Source organism: Xiphophorus hellerii, chromosome 22 (assembly GCF_003331165.1).
Source record: "Xiphophorus hellerii strain 12219 chromosome 22, Xiphophorus_hellerii-4.1, whole genome shotgun sequence".
Taxonomy (NCBI): domain Eukaryota; kingdom Metazoa; phylum Chordata; class Actinopteri; order Cyprinodontiformes; family Poeciliidae; genus Xiphophorus; species Xiphophorus hellerii.
Genome location: NC_045693.1, coordinates 30,054,523 through 30,065,644, shown reverse-complemented (window position 1 = coordinate 30,065,644; position 11,122 = coordinate 30,054,523).

Genomic DNA, 11,122 nt, shown 5'->3' with positions numbered 1-11,122 from the left:
GATATCGTGCTGCAGATTCTTAGAGCATACCGCATAACTCCATCTAGTTTTAGCTCACAGCCGTGACGCATCGTAGCAGACATGCACACTGGAGATGCTGGCAAAGATTTGTTCACACATACAGGAATTAAGTTGTTAAGTAGCAACTCAGCCAGAAGCACTGCTGTATGGGTTACCCAGAGAAGATTCTGTGTATATAAGGTTTTACTGTTTCACCTTTATAAATTTCATTTAAGAACATCAGAACACTTAGCTAAACATGTTTAAAGTGTCTTCAACGAGGAGTTTCTGCTAAAAGAAATCCCTCATGATTTCTAACCATGCCTTGCGAAGTATTGACACCCCATTACCATTTTCATGTTCTCTCAAATCATAATCACAAATGTCAATGTTTTTATTAGGCTATTATATGATGGATCTGTTCAAAGGAAAATTATACATGATTTTCATAAGTCACCAATGTGAAACTTCAGTAAGAGAACATAATAAAGACCAAGGAGCTGTTTGATGCAGAGTAAAGTTACAACATAATACCAAGTTTTTAACATCCCATAATGCAAATGGAGATAGTCTTTCGCAACTGCAAACAGATCAGCACATGGCTGTAAAATCAGAGGCAGTGCAAGGAAGACTTGAATCAGAGAAACATTAAAAAGGTGTATGGTAACTCTGGAGGAGCTGCAGAGATCCACACCTCATATGGGGAAATCTATCAGGACAGCTACTAGTCAGATAGTCCACAAATAAATCTTTGACAATGTTGTTGAAATAAAGCCATAAGAAGTCAGGCTTGGAGTTTGCTACAAACTGTGTTGGGCACAGAACAAACAAGAAGATGTTCAGATGGGGACAAATTTGAACTTTTCGCCAACAAGCAACACATATGGTGAAAACTAAAATTGCATATAGTCATTAAGACACTACTTCACATGGTCCATCAACTTTTGCAAGGTGTTATCTGTATAATTTCCTCAAGGCTAAACCACTCCTTGCTGTTTCATCCTTCTGCCCCTTTACTTTTAAGCAATTCAGCAGTTTTTGTTCATGAAAACTATTCCTCAGTAACACAAAGCAAGGGCAGCCTTCCAGGTAGTGTCCTCAACTCTTTGTTTCTATAAAATGTGCACAAGGAACCATCAGGATTATTTTTTAGCCCCATGAGCTACATTTTAATATGAATTTTAGTTATACTGTGCTAGTAATGTAACCTTCTCTCAGAAACCCAAAGGTGTTTTTTTTTGTCTCTTCTGATGAAAGCAGTTTAATCTTCCCCTAAGACATCGTGTTTTAATCTCCTGTGTCAAACTAAACAAAACACTCTGCTATTTTTGCTACTTTGATTCTCTAGTAACACAAACAAAGCCACTCATTAAAACTTTATGTTTCCCTTAATACCGCTTACAACTATTAGAAGAGAAGTGACAGTGGCCAAGAAGGTAACAAAAAGTGGGACTTTTGCCAGACAGAGAAGTATTTTTGTCAGTCTTCTTATCTCCCCTATGAATTTTTGCTCCTTTTTCATTATCACTGAAAAGGCATATCTCCCTGGCTCCCTATGATAATCTATCAAGAAAGATGATTCAATCTCAAGTGAGGAGGGATATCATTAAATGGAAATGTCCCTTTTGCCTTCTCATGGCTATTACTGATGACATGATGAAATAAACTTTGGTGTAATCATTAATATACATATATGGAAGATAATGAAATTCATGTAAAGGTTACAGCATAGGAGACGGTTCAGTGAAGGATGGTGGCATGGGCTTTTTTTTGTAAAGTATCAGGTGTGTTTTACCTTATAGTTATAATAATTAACAAGAAGTGTATGGGTTCATGCAACAGTTTGCCATCCTTTGATGGATTATCAGCTCTCTCTCCATCTCTCTCTGTTGTTCCAAGTTTTGTTCAAGTCTTTCTTAAGAAATTTTATGAAATTTAATGTGAAAGGAAAACTCAATGAATGACAGATTTTGTGAAAAAAAAAATGTTGAGCATACTAAGAGCCTAGAGTTGTTTTAAACACCTTATGCTGAGCAAAGTGCCCCCCCTGAAACCAGTTCACCCTCTTTGATTGTTCCCGAAGCCCCAGGAAATATCAGTGTCTATTGGGGAATCCAGCCATAAAAATGGAAAAGGCCGTTTTGGCTCTGGAGAAAGGGTTGTGTGTGCACACAAGCGTGAACAGCCCACCATTCCCCTTATGTGCCAAAGCTCTAATGGATGCCCAAGGGAGATGCAATGTTCTCAATAAATTATCCACATAAACACACTTATTTGTATATTCCAGGACTTTTTGTGTGGCTACATTTAGCCAAGAATGGGTCAAACCGCTTCAAAAAAAAATAGTGAATCACTTCATTGGGAGACATAACACAGAAATCACTGAACTCTGAAGGTTTTTAACATTGAATTATTTCCTGTTTTGTGGAATGCTGCAAAATGATTTAAATCTCTCAGGATTTTCTTAAGTTTAAAAATAAAACTTAAAATACTTTTTAAAAAAAGCCTATGTCTTTCTGGCTTTCAAAAATATTTAAGATTGTTTTTAAAAATTGGAATTACTGTTGTTACAACGTCAAGTTTGTGATATAATACATAAAACCATTAATCTATTTTTTACCATTCTGGCAGATACTTGTAGGTTTTGTGTTAAAACTTACTGATACTTTTACCTTTTATAATTTAATTCACATTCACACAAATCCAAAGATTCATGTAAAAATGTTAACATCAAATCATGATCCTACCCCTAAAACTTTTCACTGTGTGTATGCTATTGTTTTAGTGAAGTACAGTAATGCCTTTTGTGGTCTCAAACTGTTTTTGATGATGTCAGACCTTAACCAATTTTCAAAGAATAGAGGAAAAGGATGTCAAAAGCAGAAAACAATAACTACTTGATGGGAATTCAGGTTCTTCTGTCTTTTCTTTTTTTTTTACCTTTGTTTCTAAATTGAGGTGTATAGGACATATGTCACATTATTAGTGTAATTTTCAAAAAGAAATGATCTCTTACTCATCACGTTTCTTTTACATGTTGGAACCTGACAACTTAACATGAGCGTCGTCTGAGCTAAATCACATGGGCTAAAAGAGAGACCAACATTTTCAGTATTCCAGTTATACGAGATTTTACTGAGGTGAAAGCACCTTTGAATATCTTATGCTCTAATTAAAGCCAAGTAATATCAGGCACCACTATAATGGGAGACATTATCTTATTGGTCACACATGCTTGGTTGACCTTCACTGTAACAAATGGCTGTAAAAACTACAGCATGAAAATACAGTAAGGTGGCTGGGTTTTGAAAATACAGCTCTTTACTGTGATCTGAAATGTGTATGGAAAGTATATGGGACATGATTGGACCTCTGGATCACATGCGGAAATTTACAGCTGTACTGTCAATTTTTCATGTACAGTTGCATTATGGGATATTTACCGGCTGGAGGCAAACGTTCACAGGCTATTGGGCGGGGCCAACAATGATTTTCACTGGGTAAGTACTTTTTAAAAAACATTGTATTGCAGTTTTGTGTTTGGGTACGAAAATATATTTTATGTACCGGTAGTTACAGTATATTGAGCTACTCTCGCTTGTTTGCTAAAGCTAACTTCAGTTATTTCTCAGCTAGCATTATGTGCAACACAAGTGCTTTTTAGTTCAGTTCACCTAGAATATGCAGATGGCTGTATTCTAGTCTTTTTGCGGAAGTTGTTTGAGGGTAGGATGCCTCAGCTGTTTTTTTTTTTGTTTTGTTTTGTTTTTTTCTCTCGTACATAGGGCTGTCAGTGGTAAAGCATTAGCGCACGCGATTAACCTGAACATTTTTAATGCGTTAATATATAATGCAGCTCAATCGAACCATCTATTTTGACATCAAAGCCTCTGTAATTAGGAAGATCAGAGAGAGTGTCTGTCCACTAAATCTTTCCTTTTCATCCTGTCTGTCTTTAACTGACATAAATGCAGTTTAATGTTCTGTTTATCTCATGTATTAAAACATGTAATTCTTTCTTTATCTTCTAGCAACCCTTTGATGATTTCTGGAGAAGTTCAGGACTGAGACCAACTCAGAACTCAGATTTAAATTGACATTAAAATAAAGCGATTTTAAAAAATATATATATATATTTATTTTTTTTTAATTAGAAAAATAAAACATTTTTTGAGAGCTTGGTAAATGAAGTTGCAACTTTGAACTTTTTAACTTTGAACTTTTTTTACATTTAAACTTTTAAAAGCTAGCAAAGTTTGCAGTTTCATGAACTACTGTAAAATGACAACTTTTTGTAATTCTACTAGGACTACTGTCATTTTATTATGATAAAAATGTGATGAAATCGCAGTAACCATGTTATATAATTACTGTGCTATTTTAAAGAAATTACAGTAAAACTAATCAAATCACAGTAAAACTGTAATAGAATTACAGTAAGGCTACTGTAAAAAAAAAATTACAGTAAGGTTACTGTAAAGTTACTGTAATTTCTTCACCGTAAAAATCACAGTAACTGGCTGGCAACCCTGCTGCCAGTAAGTTACTGTAAATTCTACAGGGACTTTTTTTTACAGTGCACCTTAGAACAAAGAGACAATTTTAATAATTCTAAGCCCCGCGGTGTTCCATAAAACCGAGCACTAAAGAGGCCATTATAACTCTTTTGATCTCTGCAGACAACAAAACCTAAAGAAACCTGCTTTAATGAATGCTTTATATTTTCATAAAGTGAATAAATTTATTATGTTTTTTTGTGTAAAAGAACAGCTTGTGCATCATATGTTGTAGAATAGGTGGGAACATTTTCTTTATTATCCTGATTTCGCTCTTTTCATTACATTGACAGTACAACCTAAAGCTACTTCTCCTACAGAACAACACAGTGGTCTGAAAGAGTTACCACCTCAGGAAATAAAAAGAGTGAACAGAACTGCTTCCTTTGAACTTGTGTTATTTGCCTGTATTATTTTGTATGACAGGCATGGAGGATTTATACTGCTGCTGCTGCTGCTGTCATGCATTTTTGGTCGGCAAGAATGCATGACTTGCCGACCAAACGGTGAGCAGGATGAGCTGAAAAGTGCTGCTGATTTGCTGGTTGGGTATTCGGTGTGACAGCTTATTTCAGAGATTTACTGTGGTGTCACTTTTACTGGTCTACTGAGATATCCTCCATTAACATAATCCTTCACAATGCAGCTGATTTATTTTATTAGTGTATTTTAAGGGGATTTACTGTGCAATGGGTAGAACTGACTTTTTCACATTACAAGAGTGGACATTTTAGGAAGGATATATGACAGTTTTGGGTAAAAGTACAATGAAATATCTGAAACCAAACTCTTAATGAGGGGCTGAGCATCTGTATTTAGATGGGGGTTTTTTTTATGGTTGTAACAAGCATGTCCATTTGTAACAGCTTACTTTATACATAGTGCTGAAAATATCTTCTTAAAAGTCTTCTTGAAGAATTTTAGATTAGATTATAAGTAGTGACACATTGTTTAGCGAAACCCACTTGGAGACATTTTCACATGGTTTCCCTTTGCCTAGTTTCAAGCTACATTGGGAAGTTTAAGAGTCTCAGTGTCTGCAGTTTAGTACCTCGGGATGTCCACAGGGAGAAGGAGAACAACCTAGAATAATTGGTCTGCATGTCTAATTAAAAAGTGGTATTTTAAGAGCAATATGAACAGCTAATCTAAAATAAGTCTCTTAGGATAAAATCATAAAAAGAAAGAGCAGAAATAGCAATTTCAAAGAGCACTTTGAGAAGTCTTGTCTTCCTTTCAGTCCCAGTTTAATGTACTTTAACTTGTTCTCCAAAAAAAAGACTGATGATGTTGCTTGTCTGATGGTCAACAGATACAGGAAGGATCCTCCAAGCATATATGTGGTAAGCTGTCACAGAAACAACTACATCTGTGACATTTTTCGCTTGAATAGAACATTGTTTCTTTTGTAGTAAATAATGTCTGTTTTCAACATTGGTCTCCCTGAGAAGTAAAAATGTTTCTCATAAGTAAAAGATACAGCTGAGCAGAACGTGTGCTTTTACAGCTCCTTATTCAAACGACTTTGAATAATGAAACTAATAGCAAAGGGTTTAACTTAATTTTGGCATATATCAGCAAGAGCATTAGGTATTGAGAATATTTCAACTTCTATCAGAACAGGTCTGTGCTTCAAACACATTTTGACAGTTTCATAGCAACAGTGGTATCCATGAGCGCCACTTTATACAAGGCTCTCTTACTCATGGCAGGGCTCTGCTTAAAGGAAGGTGGGCAACTTCTCGCAAAACATGCACAATGTAAAGATAGCACTGAGTTTTCAAGGTAGCAGTCTTAAATTTGTCTTTAGCTCTCACCCACACAGCTTACGTAATGTATTGATCAGACTATGCCAGACGTCAAATGGAAAAATAAGTAAGATGGAACTCCAAATAGCCCCAGTAGGGAAATTCAATGCAGTAAACAAATTTGTATAGTGTCATGCATATATTTAGGAACATGCCTGGATGAAATCATTGGAAAGTTGTGGTTGAATGTCCATGTAGCCTGCAGTCATGTGATTCTCCCAGCTGCGCAGGATTGGATAGGTAGAAGGAAGTAGAGCAGAAGTCATTTTTTATTATTGACCTGTGCACAGTAAGGTCATAATATAAACAGTGATTATTATCAGTGTTGTCTGCTACTATTTTCAGACTATATTATGTCTCAATATTTTTGTTAAAGGTTACTAATGTAAATGCTTAGACATTTATTAAACTAAGTAAAATCTTAATGTGAAGAAAATAGAATAAGATGTTTTAATTTGAAAACGTACAAACTGTAATTCTAGATATAAAATAATTAATAGGAAGTTATATCATAAAAAGGACAAATAAAATAATTAACAGATACTGTTGTGTAGGCACTGATATTGTATTTTAAAGTGTAATATATGACAACTGACAGCATGTCAAAGCCAAAACAACAAAGCTCAACCATATAGCATAATAAAACTCAGAGAGAGTCCAAACATCATGTGGATCATCATCTAAATTTTGAGGGTTTTCAACACTCCAGCCTTTCAAAACTTTAAAAATCTAATATAAACCGGCCTATTTATGTGTAATCAGATGCTTTTTCTTCTACGATTGTCTTAAAATAGTAGAACAGATGGAGCCAGACAATGACAATGACTTTTACTTGACTGATTTAAGAAGCAGACATTGTAAATAGCTACTAAATGGTGAAATTCTTCTTTTTGTTTATTGGTACCACAGTGACACTTAGTGGTTGATTTGTGAATTTATTTTATAGAGCGGTAGAGTTCTTCTTCGCGTATTTTTGTGTTAGGCACTTCCTGTTTGCTAACCACGCCGAGTGAGCGTTAGAGCCTGAGGAAAAGTAAAGAAAATCTGTAAAATAGCGCTCTTGGGAAGCAGAACGAGTTTTCACGGTGTCAGACAAGGAAGGTTAATAATAAACTGCACCCGTTTGGAACTCCCTGCGTCTGGCTGTTCACTCCAAGAGGCCGCTACAGTGAAAACTCGCTGCAAGAGACCAGATCTTTCTGCAGTGAAGCCGACACCATTCTACCTGGAACCCAGCTGTCGCCGCTTGCATCGATGATGTCACACAGGCAAGATAAATGGACTATCACATGAACAAGCTCACAGCATAACTGAATTGGCATAGTGTGTCAAAGGATAATTAAAAAGTCTTCGGTGAACCAAGGCAGTTGCAGGAAGCAAATAAGATGTCACTTCCAACAGAGAAAACGGATCCTGTAGACATGCCACTCAGGTCTAGCTCCAGAGAAAGAAAGCTAACAGAAAAAGGCCAAGAGATGCACGTCCAAGACAACAAAAAACGTGAGAAAGCGTTTCAGAAGGCTTATGATTCTTGGAAGTGGGTAGCAAGAGAAACTAGGAAAAAACTAAAGGCCCTCTGTACATTAGAAGACCTCAATGATTTACAAGAAAACATTCAGGCAAAGTACGATGCTGTAAGACTGCAGTACGAGCCCATCCTACGTAACAGTAACACCACACCAGAGATTGTCAAAAAGATGGAAGCTTGTGTTACGCTCACAAAGGAAATTTGTGACCTTATAAACAATCGTACAGAGACTATTGATAAAGATTATAATAGTCATCTTGAGAAAGAAAGAGTGAGAGAAACATTAAACAAAGATGAATATGGCTCTATCTTTGGGCACACTCAAACTGAAACCGTAAGCTCATCAAAATCATCAGAGAATTCAAGCAGCCATTCCAGCTCATCTAGTACCAGTAACAGCAAAGCAGATGCGCAAGCAGAGCTTGCTGCTAAAGTGGAGCAATCAAAGGCCACCAAAGAAATTCAAGCACAGCAAGCACAGCTCCAAAAATTAGAAAACGAATGGAAACTTAAAGAGTCAAAAATGCTGTCAGAAATTAAGCAAAAAGAAGTGGAAATGCAACAGCAGCTGGATCAGGAAAGAGCAAAACTGCAGCGGTTAAAAGAAGAAAAGGAAATAGCTGTAGCAGCAGCTCGTGTGAGAGCATATGATGAATTTGAACGCAGTGAAAACAATGTTGAAGATACTAATTACAGAACAAACCCTATCTTCTTTAGAGATAAACCCTGCTTGAGTCCAGAAGCTACATCGTTCCAGCCTTACCAATCGGCTCCGGAGGTGACAATAAATCCTGAGTCATCCAATCTAGCTGAAGCAATCGCCAGCTCATTAAGTATAAGTCGCTTACCAGTCCCTGAACCTACTGTATTCAGTGGGGATCCTTTAAGGTTTACTGATTGGAAAATGTCATTTATGACTCTCATTGACAGAAAGCCCCTCCCAGCTAGTGAGAAGATGTTTTATCTCAGAAATTATCTTGCTGGAGAAGCACGCAAAGCTGTTGAAGGTTTCTTTTACCGAGACTCAGAAAGTGCATACATTGGAGCTTGGAAAGTCTTACAGGACAGATATGGGAACGCGTTTATTATACAGAAAGCTTTTCGTGATAAGCTTGCAAGATGGCCAAAGATTAATGCAAATGACTCACTTGCACTACGTGAATTTTCTGACTTCCTCCAAGGTTGCAAGGAAGCAATTCCACATGTCAAGGGATTAGCTATCCTCAGTGACTGTGAAGAGAACCACAAGTTGCTCAAAAAATTACCTGAATGGATTGTTCGCAAGTGGAGTCGAATGGTTGTGGATGAACTTGATGAATCAGGTGATTATCCAGATTTTAAATGCTTCACAGAGTTTTTAAGCAAAGAGGCAAAAATAGCCTGTAATCCCATTGCCTCACCCCTGATAGGAAATTTCAAGTTTGCAGACGACAGAACCCAAAAGAGAGCCAAGACTTTCAACACAAATGCACAACAAAAGAGTTTCAGTCATGGGATACCAGATACAAATGACTGTAAAGCAAAATCATCTTGCTATGTTTGTAAAAGTGAAGCCCATGGCATCACCAGATGTCCCGCTTTCACCTCAAAGAGTGTTGAAGACAAAAGGACATTCATACACGAAAATCGGCTCTGCTTTGGATGCCTGAGAAAAGGTCACGTGACCAAGGAATGTAAGAGACGACACACATGCAATATCTGCAGACGTCGTCATCCAACCTGCTTACATGAAGAGAGGAAGGAAAGATCTGTGGAGACAACAACAAATAGCTCCACTTCCACAGAAGAACATGCAAACCAAGAAACACACAGAGTTGTGTCCCATACATTGACTCAGCATGTTTCTGCCACTACCAGTATTGTACCAGTACTTGTGTCTTCACTACAAGAGCCACACAGAGAAATACTAACATATGCAATGCTGGACACACAAAGTGACTCGACGTTTGTGTTAGAAGATGTAATTGACAGACTGAATGTGGATTTCCATCCAACAAAGCTGAAACTGAGTACTATGACTGCTGTCGACACAATCATTTCCAGCAAGAGTGTTCATGGTCTACAAGTTCGAGGACTTAACGCTGAGAGTCGCATCCAACTACATCAAGCTTATAGCAGAGATTTTATCCCAGTGGACAAGTCTTATATTCCGACGAAAGAAACTGCATTAATGTGGCCCCATCTCAGAAACTTGGCAGATAAGTTACCTCCCGTTCAGGACTGTGATGTAGGGCTTCTCATTGGATACGACTGTCCAGCTGCTCTAGCTCCACTTGAAGTTATAACAGGTGATAAAAACCAACCATTTGCACAGAGATCAGAACTAGGATGGAGTATAATAGGCTCATCAAACCCCCACCTAGACAGACAAGGAGGTCAAAGTTTTGTGCATCGACTCACAGTAAAGGAGCTACCAAGCCCGTCTTCAACTGACATTTTAAAGGTCTTAGAGTCGGATTTTACGGAGAGAAGTTACGAAGAAAAATATGTGTCCCGAGATGATGTTAATTTTATACAGTTTCTCAGTAACAACATCACACAGAGGGATGACGGGCATTATGAAATGCCTCTTCCGTTCAAAGGCAACGACCCGCCTAACCTACCAAACAACAAAAGACTAGCCCAAGTTCGCCTGCAGGGTCTTAAGAAAAAATTAAAGACCAGCAAACAATACTATGAGCAATACAAAACATTCATGGAAGAAACCATAAATAAGGGTGATGCAGAGCCTGCCCCTACAACATCTGAAGGAGAAACAGAGTGGTACCTTCCACATCATGGCATCTACCATCCCAGAAAACCAGATAAGCTGAGAGTTGTTTTTGATTGTTCAGCCAAATTCCATGGTGTTTCTCTTAACGACACATTGCTTACTGGGCCTGATTTAATCAATCCTTTGGTAGGAGTACTATGTCGCTTCAGGAAGGAGACCATAGCTATAATTTGTGACATAGAAAGAATGTTTCACCAATTTTCTGTCACTCCTGAATCCAGAAATTATCTCAAGTTCCTCTGGTGGAAAGATGGAGATTTGGAGAAAGAACCACAGGAGTTCAGAATGACAGTTCATCTCTTTGGAGCTGCTTCATCTCCAGGATGTGCCAACTTTGGGTTAAAGCATCTGGCACAGCAACACAAGGCTAACTATCCTCAGGCAGCCACATTTATTGAGAAAAACTTTTATGTGGATGATGGCTTAGTCAGTGTGCCATCAGTTGAGGAAGCCAAGA